The sequence below is a fragment of the Cnephaeus nilssonii genome (assembly GCF_951640355.1).
Source record: "Cnephaeus nilssonii genome assembly, chromosome: 4".
Taxonomy (NCBI): domain Eukaryota; kingdom Metazoa; phylum Chordata; class Mammalia; order Chiroptera; family Vespertilionidae; genus Cnephaeus; species Cnephaeus nilssonii.
This window is the reverse complement of record NC_137075.1, coordinates 108,092,511-108,101,000: the sequence shown is the minus strand read 5'-3', so window position 1 is coordinate 108,101,000 and position 8,490 is coordinate 108,092,511. Positions and strand designations below refer to the sequence as shown.

Genomic DNA, 8,490 nt, shown 5'->3' with positions numbered 1-8,490 from the left:
TGGCAGCCCCCACGGCGGGTGGCTTCTAGGGGGAGGAGGGGGTGAAAGGGGAAGGCTTTGGCCATGAGCGCGTCCCATCTGCTCTGGGCCAAGCTGTTGGGTGTTGACCTGAGCGCCGGAACCTCCATGCGCCTCCGGGGAAGGCGCTCCGAGGGTCTGTGGGAGCCTGGCGGGGTGTCTCCGCAGTGGTTTGGGGTGAGGGGCGGCCGCGGCCAGGGCTCCCGGCGTGAGGGTCCTGCTGGGCCGGGCTGTGCTCTGGTCCCTGGGCCCTGAGACCCCAAGGGTCCCAGACGGTGTTTGCTTCGCCTGCTTTAAGCTCCAGCACCCATGCCGTGGGCTGGATTGGGACCCCTCCCCCGAGGAACAGGTTGGAGTCCCAAGCCCAGAGTCTCCCAGGGACTTATTAGGGGACAGTCCCGACAGAGGTGACCAAGCCGGGAAGCGGTCAGTGGGGTGGCCCAGGGTCTCTATGAGAAGAGGTTGGGACACGCGCAGAGGGACGGCCCTGAGGACACGGAGGACGCGGCCAGCCGTCGGCAGGCCCGGGAGAGGGGCTTCTGAACCAGACCCGGAGACTCCCTCCATCTTCCGCGTGCGAGGACACAGCCAATGACCGAGCCCGTGGCCCAGGAAGGGGCCTCACCAGGCACCCCACCTGCCAGGGCCTTGACCTTGGGCGTCCAGTGTCCAGGCTGTGAGGAAGGAACTCCTGTTGTGTGAGGCCCTCTGCCCCCGGCCGTGGTGTTGTCACAGCAGCCTGAGCGGAGGCAGCAGAGCAGGCCCAGAGCGACCTGGGACACTGGGCTTTCCCACCTGTGGCCCGTCACCCTCGTCACACTGGTCACACTGGTCACACTGGGGGATGACAGGGACAGAAAGCAAAGAGGGAAGGGAGACTCCGGCACCAAAAAAATAATCTCAATTTCAGTGTGTTTTTTTAAAAATGTATTTTATTGTTTTTTTACAGAGAGGAAGGGAGAGGGATAGAGAGCTAGAAACATCGTTGAGAGAAAAACATCGATCAGCTGCCTCCCGCACAACTACTACTGGGGATGTGCCTGCAACCAAGGCACATGCCCTTGACCGGAATCGAACCTGCGACCCTTCAGTCCGAAGGCCGACGCTCTATCCACTGAGCCAAACCGGTTAGGGCTCAATTTCAGTTTTTTAAAAAATATATTTTTATTGATTTCAGAGAGGAAGGGAGAGGGAGAGAGAAACATCAATGATGAGAGAGAATCATGGATCGGCTGCCTCCTGCACGCCCCAAACTGGGATCGAGCCCGTACCCGGGGCTGTGCCCTGACTGGGAATTGAACTGTGTGACCTCCTGGTTCATAGGTCAACGCTCAGCCACTGAGCCATGCTGGCCAGGCAGAACAAATAACTTTTTAACTATAAATATATCCTAAGTATTGTATTCATACAGACATAACGAAAAAGTCTGTTTTATCTGACATGCAAACTTAACCAGGATTCCTGAGTTTATCGCTAGATCTGCACCCCCGCGCTGCACAGAGCGGCACACGCTGACAGGGCCGCGTGCCGCAGGAGCCCGCCCCGGCTCCCACGGGCAGTGCATGTCCCCAGTGGATCTGAGACCCGCGCAGGCCACTGTCCGCGGGGCTGTGAGTGGTGAGTGTGAGGAACCTCAGAGGCGGAGCAGTGCTGGCCGTGAGGGGCGCCCGGTGCCCTGTCATCACTCCTTCTGTGCCCGGCCGTCTGCGGTTTAGAGGCATTCTCTGAGAGAACGCTGAGCCTCCACATGTGCCCTGACATGTTACTCAGGAAGCCGCCTGTGTGAGCAGGGGTTCCCCTCTCTGCTGAGGGAAGTCCCCGGTTCCGCTCCCCGGGCTTCACCTGGGCACAGATGCCACCAGGTGAGCCACGGTCCCTGCCAACGGCCACTTCCGCCCGTGGCCAGGAGGTGGCGGCAGCGTCCTCTGAACCAGTGGTTCCCAACCTTCCTCACGCCGCGGCCCTCTCATAGGGTCCCTCCTGTTGTGGTGACCCCCAACCATAACATTATTTTCGTGGCTACTTCAGAACTGTAATTTTGCTACTGTTATGAATCGTAATGTAAATATCTGTGTTTTCCGATGGTCTTAGGCAGGCGTCCTCAAACTACGGCCCGCGGGCCACATGCGGGTGTTTTTGCCGTTTTGTTTTTTTTACTTCAAAATAAGACATGTGCAGTGTGCATAGAAATTTGTTCATAGTTTTTTTTTAAACTATAGTCCGGCCCTCCAACGGTCTGAGGGACAGTGAACTGGCCCCTGTTTAAAAAGTTTGAGGACCCCTGGTCTTAGGCGCCCCACAGGTTAAGAACTGCTGCTGTAGAGCCTAAGACCATCGGAAAACACAGATATTTACATTACGACTCATTAACAGTAGCAAAATTACAGTTCTGAAGTAGCAACGAAAATAATTTCATCGTTGGGGGTCACCACACGTGAGGAGCTGTATGAGAGGGTCGCGGCATTAGGAAGGTTGGGAACCACTGCTCTAGAAAGAGAACTTCAGGGTGGAGTCTAAGGTAGACCACGCCCTCTTCACTCCCCAGTGAGAGCTTTGCTGCTGCAGGTGTGGGGGCCGGTGGGGGCCCGGCCGGTGACATGCTAATGACTCCCAGGTGTGGGTGAGGATGGCTTCAGGCGGAAGGGGACACGTGGATTTACATGGGGCGGGGGCTTAGTTGCATTGAAGTGCTGGTCATCGGGACTGTGGGGTTGTCTGAGTTTTGCTAATGGCTTGAAAAGACTTGAAAAGAATGACGGCTCAGATGAACTATCAGTTTCCGGAGGGTTCTATGAGTCGGACAGCCTGCGCACCTGAGGCGCCGTCTCCCGCAGGCTCCTCCATCGCCGAGCAATGCTGGGCTTGTCCTCCCTTCAGCCTGTCTGATCTCCTGCTTAACCTTTCAAGGGGGTTATGTTACTTAACACAGTAAATTATTACGTTTTCCATTCCTAGGAGATTTTTTGGGGGGAGGGGAGCTTTCAAGTTACTCGACCACACTTTATGGTGTCTTGTTCCTTGCTCAGGTTTTTTCAGCTTTTTAAAAACTTTACTTCTGCCCTAACCGGTTTGGCTCAGTGGATAGAGCGTCGGCCTGCGGACTCAAGGGTCCCAGGTTCGATTCTGGTCAAGGGCGTGTACCTTGGTTGCGGGCACATCCCCAGTGGGGAGTGTGCAGGAGGCAGCTGATTGATGTTTCTCTCTCATAAATGTTTCTAACTCTCTATCCCTCTCTCTTCCTCTCTGTAAAAAATCAATAAAATATATTTTTTAAAAACCCAAAAAACTTTATTTCTTTATCCCATTCGGCTCAGTGGATAAAGCGGCGGCCGACCGAAGGGTCTCGGGTTCGATTCTGGTCAAGGGCATGTAGCTCAGTTGCAGGCTCTTCCCCGATTGAGGCCCTGGTCAGGGCTCGTGCAGGAGGCAACCAAGGTTGTGTGTCTCTCACCTCGGTGTTTCTCTCCGCCTCTCCCTCTCTCTTCCACTCGCTCTAAAAATCAATGGGGAATTATCCTCAGGTGAGGATTCACAACAAACATCGTTTCTTTCAACACCTAACGCGTAATGACGTCACAGCGCTGCTCAGGCCCAGCCCTGCCTTTCTGGGCGAGCTTTCCCGGCCCGGCCTCACCGGCCCCGCTCCAGGGGTGCGGTCCCGTGTGTCCTGTGCCTTTTCCCACAGGGAGCTGCCCGTGGCCCTCAGACGGCACCGGGGGAGCTGCCGGAGCCTGGACTGAACTCCGTTTCTCCGAGGGTGCCTGCCGCGCCCGTGTTTTCTAATTGGCTTTCCGTTTGTTGCAGGCAGTCAGAGCGTGCCTTGTGGTTAGAAGCCCAGGTGTGGGCTGCGGGGTTCCCGTTCCACAGGAGAGAGGGTCTGTGCGCTGGGCTAGAGACGCGCCTTCTGTGATGGCCCCAGACCGGCGGGAAGATGCAGCCTGAGGCCCTTGAACTTCATCTCAGGCCTGTGCTGCCAGAGAGGCAGGGCATTCAGGCTGGGCAGCGTCAGAGGGGGGTCAGGGCACCCCAGCACAGGGAAAGGGAAAGCGTGGTTTCCCCCTGCAGCCAGCCCCCAGGTGCCCTGAAGTCCTAAGGCAGTGGTCAGCAAACCGCGGCTCGAGAGCCACATGCGGCTCTTTGGCTCCTTGAGTGTGGCTCTTCCACAAAATACCACGTGCGGGCGCGCACGTACAGTGCGATTGAAACTTCGTGCCCATGTGCAGAAGTCGGTTTTCGGCTCTCAAAAGAAATTTCAATCGTTGTACTGTTGATATTTGGCTCTGTTGACTAATGAGTTTGCCGACCACTGTCCTAAGGCATCTGCTGCCTGAGACAGAGGGTGGGCGTTTCCTCAGGTGACCAATCCCAGGACTCTCGGCCTGGACCCACTGTCCCGGCCCCCACCCCCCAGCCTCCCCACCTCCCCGCCCCCACCCCCAGACCCCCTTCCCCAGGCTCCCACCTTTATGCACAGGTGCACTCTTCAAGGTGAAAAGGGAGCAGGTGGATGGCAGCTATGCGCCGGCCCCCCCCCCCCCCCGCCCCGTCTAGGCCAGGAGGGCACCGGGGGCGGGTCCTGGGGGGCAGTGAAGTGTGAATGACCTTTTAGCAAGGTCCCCTGAGCGCTGCTCAGCGACAAGAGGGGCTGGAGGGAGGCAGAGCGAAGGGAAGGAGGGACCCCGGTTCAGGAGGGGCCAGGAGTCACAGGAGACTCTTCCTCTAAAGCTCCCCCCCCCTTACCTCTTTCTGGGGTCCTCCCCCCTTCTGGGCCCTCCCTGCCTGGAGAGGGGCCCCAGCTGTGCAGCCAGTCAGGCCTGACCTTGAGCGAGGCCAGCCTGGCTTCCGGCCACCAGGATCCGGGAGGGGGAAGCGTGCAGCTCCCCGGGTGGGAGGATCGGGTTACCTTCTGGGCCGCAGACCGAGGGGCTCTTCCCGGGAGGCCGAGCCGGGGGCCTGGACCTCGGAGGGCGGCTGCGCGTCCCGGAACCGGTGGGAGGAAGGCCGCGGGGCCTGGCAGCGCGGGATCCGAGTCTGCGTTGAGGGGCGGGCGGACGTGGAGCCTCCGGGCGGGGCTGGCAGACACCGGAGAGGAGCGAGGGGCGGAGGCGCGGGGTGAGCCCCAGCGCGGGGCGCAGATCGGGGCCTGGCGAAACCGAAGACGCCCGCCGGCCCGCCTGCGGGGACCCACCCGCGGGGTCCCCTTTCCCCGCGTCCGCTCCCCTGCCCTCGGTCCCTCCCTCCCCCGCCCCCCCAGCCCCGCGCGCCGTTCCTCGCCTCCCTCCGCCGCGCAGTGCGTGGCCCTGGCCGGCCCGCCGAGGGCTCCCGGGTGGTGCTGCGGGGCAGCGGGGCCGCGGGCCAGACGGCGCTGGCCACGCAGTTCGCGTGCGGCCGCTTCCCCGCGCGGTGCGAGCCGTCGGTGCAGGAGCTGTTCAGCCAGCGGATCCCCGCGCTGCTGGGGATCGTGGACCCGGCGGGCGCCGAGCACCGGTCACGCTCCGGGACCTGCACATCCGCCACAGCGACGGCCGCGTGGTGCTCTGCGGCGTGTGCGGCGGGGCCTCCTTCGCGGCGGGGCCGCGCCGCTCGTGCTCGTGGGCACCAAGGCCGACCTGGACGCCGAGCGCCGGGTGCTGCCCGTTCCTGGAGGTCACGGCCAAGAGCAAGCGGAGGGTGGACCCGGTGTTCGCGCAGGGGGTGCGCGAGATGGAGGCCCTGGCCCCGCCCGAGGCGGGGGCGCGCGCGGCGCCCAGGAGCGCCCCGGGGACGTGGCCGTCGGGGAGATTCGTCGGCTCAGGCGCAGCGGCGCAGCATCGCCAGGGCGCGCCCCGGTTCGCGACGGGGAGCCCGGACCCCCCACCGGCCCGTTCACCCCCCAGCCGCCTGGGCCTCACCCCGCAGCGAGCACTTGGCACCTGCGTCCCTCCGACGGTGCTTTAGGAACCAAAATCTCCCATGTCCCCGCGTGGGGAGCGCGCCAGCCGTTCTTCACGTCGCGTTTGTGACAGAGGGTGTTTTTTTTTAATCCACATCATCAGACATTTGAAATCAACTGGTCGAGGAACGTGAACTACAGTTTAGCTTTCGATTCAGTGAGGTTTGCGTGGGTCCCCCTCATGCACGGCCTTGCCTTGCAGCAGTAAGACCCCCCTCTTCTCTCTAAATGTAGTTTGACCGGCCAGGGCGGCTCCAGAGGGATATTGTGACCCTGGGGGGCGGGGGGGGGGGGGGACGGGGGACACCCAGCTGCCCTCCCAAAGGGCTCAAAGCCGCCTTCTCCAGCGGAAGGAAAATAAAAGGACTTGGGGAGCTGGTAGTTTTACTGTTTGCCTTTCGAATACTTAAACCTGCGATGCGAGAAGTTTCCATACCCGGTCGCTCTGCTTTTCTGTTATTTTCCAGGAAATGGTTGGTCGCTGGAGGGAAGTGGCCCCTCGTGACCGAGTGTTTTTTTGCAGAAATTCTCTCAGCCGCCGGCGGTGACTCCCTCATTGGGCCGAGCAGGACATGTTGTGTGTGACGAACAGGGACACGGATGTCCACAGAGAAGCGGAACACGCGGGTTCTCTGTCCAGCCTCCGCTGCGATGCCCGCGGCTTCCCCGGCTCCCGTTCGCAATGTGTTTTAGGGTCTAAACTGCGTCCGGGGTGCGCGCTGCTTGTGTTTACTCCGAAGATACCCATTTCACCTCGCCCCGACACGTTTTTCAGAGTGAAAGACCTAGCCTGGCCGTGGGAGCATCTTCCTAAACCGTGGTCGGCAAGCTGCGGCTCGCGAGCCACCTGCGGCTCTTTGGCCCCTTGAGTGTGGCTCTTCCACAAAATACCACGGCCTGGGCGAGTCTATGTTGAAGAAGTGGCGTTAGAAGAAGTTTAAGTTTAAAAAATGTGGCTCTCAAAAGAAATTTCAATCGTGGTACTGTTGATATTTGGCTCTGTTGACGAATGGGTTTGCCGGCCACTGGCCTAAGAGAAATAAACAAGAAAGCCCCACGTGCCCGTGATCGGTGATGCGCAGCAGCCGTGTTTGTTGGGGGGGGGGCACGGTAAAGCGAGGCCGCACAGCGCTCTGGGCGTTCTGTTGGCTCGTCTATTGCATGTGACGTTTGGCTGGAGAAAGGGTTTTATTTTAGCATTAAATTCATATCCATTTCAGAAGCTAGGAGTGCCTGACCGTTCGCCCCAGGAGAGGCTGGGCTGGGATATCCCCTGTCTCCCTCTCTCTCTCTCTCTCTCTCTCTCTCTCTCTCTCTCTCTCTCCCAGGACATGGGGACATGGGGTGGGGAGTTGGGACCCAGCTAATCCACTCCCCTCTCTGGCCCTCTGTCTCCTGGGTCACTCTCCTGGCCGTGGCCCCTCGCACCCCTCTAGGCCATCATTTCTTATGTACGTATATTTAATTGATTTCAGGGAGGAAGGGAGCGGGAAAGAGAGAAACATCGATGAGAGAGAATCATTGATTGGCTGCCTCCTACACGTCCCCCATTGGGGATCGAGCCCACAACCCGGGCATATGCCCTTGACCGGAATCGAACCCGGGACCCCTCAGTCCGCAGGCTGACGCTCTGTCCATGAGCCACACCGGCCAGGGCTGGGCCGCCGCTCTCTAGGGGACGTTCGCACAGAGGGGGGAGAGGCAGCCCCCTCGGCCTGAGCTCCGTGCCCGAAGCTGCCCCTTCCTCTTGCGGGAGCAGACAGGGACCCCGGGCGGGCGGGCGGGCGGACGGATGGCTGGGCTGCAGAGGAAGCAGCAGCGAGAGGCCACGCCCAGCACTGAGAGCGTGGCCCCAAGAACTGGAAGCTGGGTGACCCCTCCCCAGCCCCGACCCCGACCCCCACCCGCCTGCCCCGCCCTTCTGACTGGCCCTGCCTGGCCTTGCCTCCCTCTGGACACAGGCCCAGGCCAGGGAACTATGTATAAGGAGCGATTCTCTGCCGTAACCGGGTTGGCTCAGTGAATAGAGCCTCGGCCTGCGGACTGAAAGGTCCCGGGTTCGATTCCGGTCAAGGGCATGTACCTTGGTTGCAGGCACATCCCTGGTGGGGAGTGTGCAGGAGGCAACTGATCCATGTTTCTTTCTCATCGATGTTTCTAGCTCTCTATCCCTCTCCCTTCCTCTCTGTAAAAAATCAATAAAATGTATTAAAAAAAAAAAAAAGGAGCGATTCTCCCGTTCGGTTCCGGGGACCACCCGGTCCCTCCCACGCAGGCCCGCACTTCAGCTCGGAGCCCAGCGCTGCTCCTGGCTGGCGGGCAGCATGACGCGTGACCGGGCCCACACGCTCGGCCACTGTGACCTCAGGGGCATGTATGAAGCAGCCTTCTGAGTGACACACGCACATGCACACGCACGTGCTTACATACACACAAAATAAAAGCCGATTTCCTTCTCTTCTCACCTGCTACCGTCTGCCGTCCGGATGTCACACACGGGTTCCCGCAGTTCCTCTGAGCCACCGGAGTCCCACGTAACC

At 60.2% G+C, this 8,490-nt stretch overlaps 1 pseudogene across 1 annotated transcript; it reads left to right on the top strand.

Annotated features, from left to right (window-relative positions):
• The first annotated feature begins 1,580 nt into the window (after positions 1 to 1,580).
• Positions 1,581 to 7,001, top strand: LOC307098330 (annotated as a pseudogene). The gene is made up of 2 exons: positions 1,581 to 1,635; positions 5,142 to 7,001. The product of its transcript is annotated as an uncharacterized misc_RNA (transcript).
• Positions 7,002 to 8,490: the final 1,489 nt, after the last annotated feature.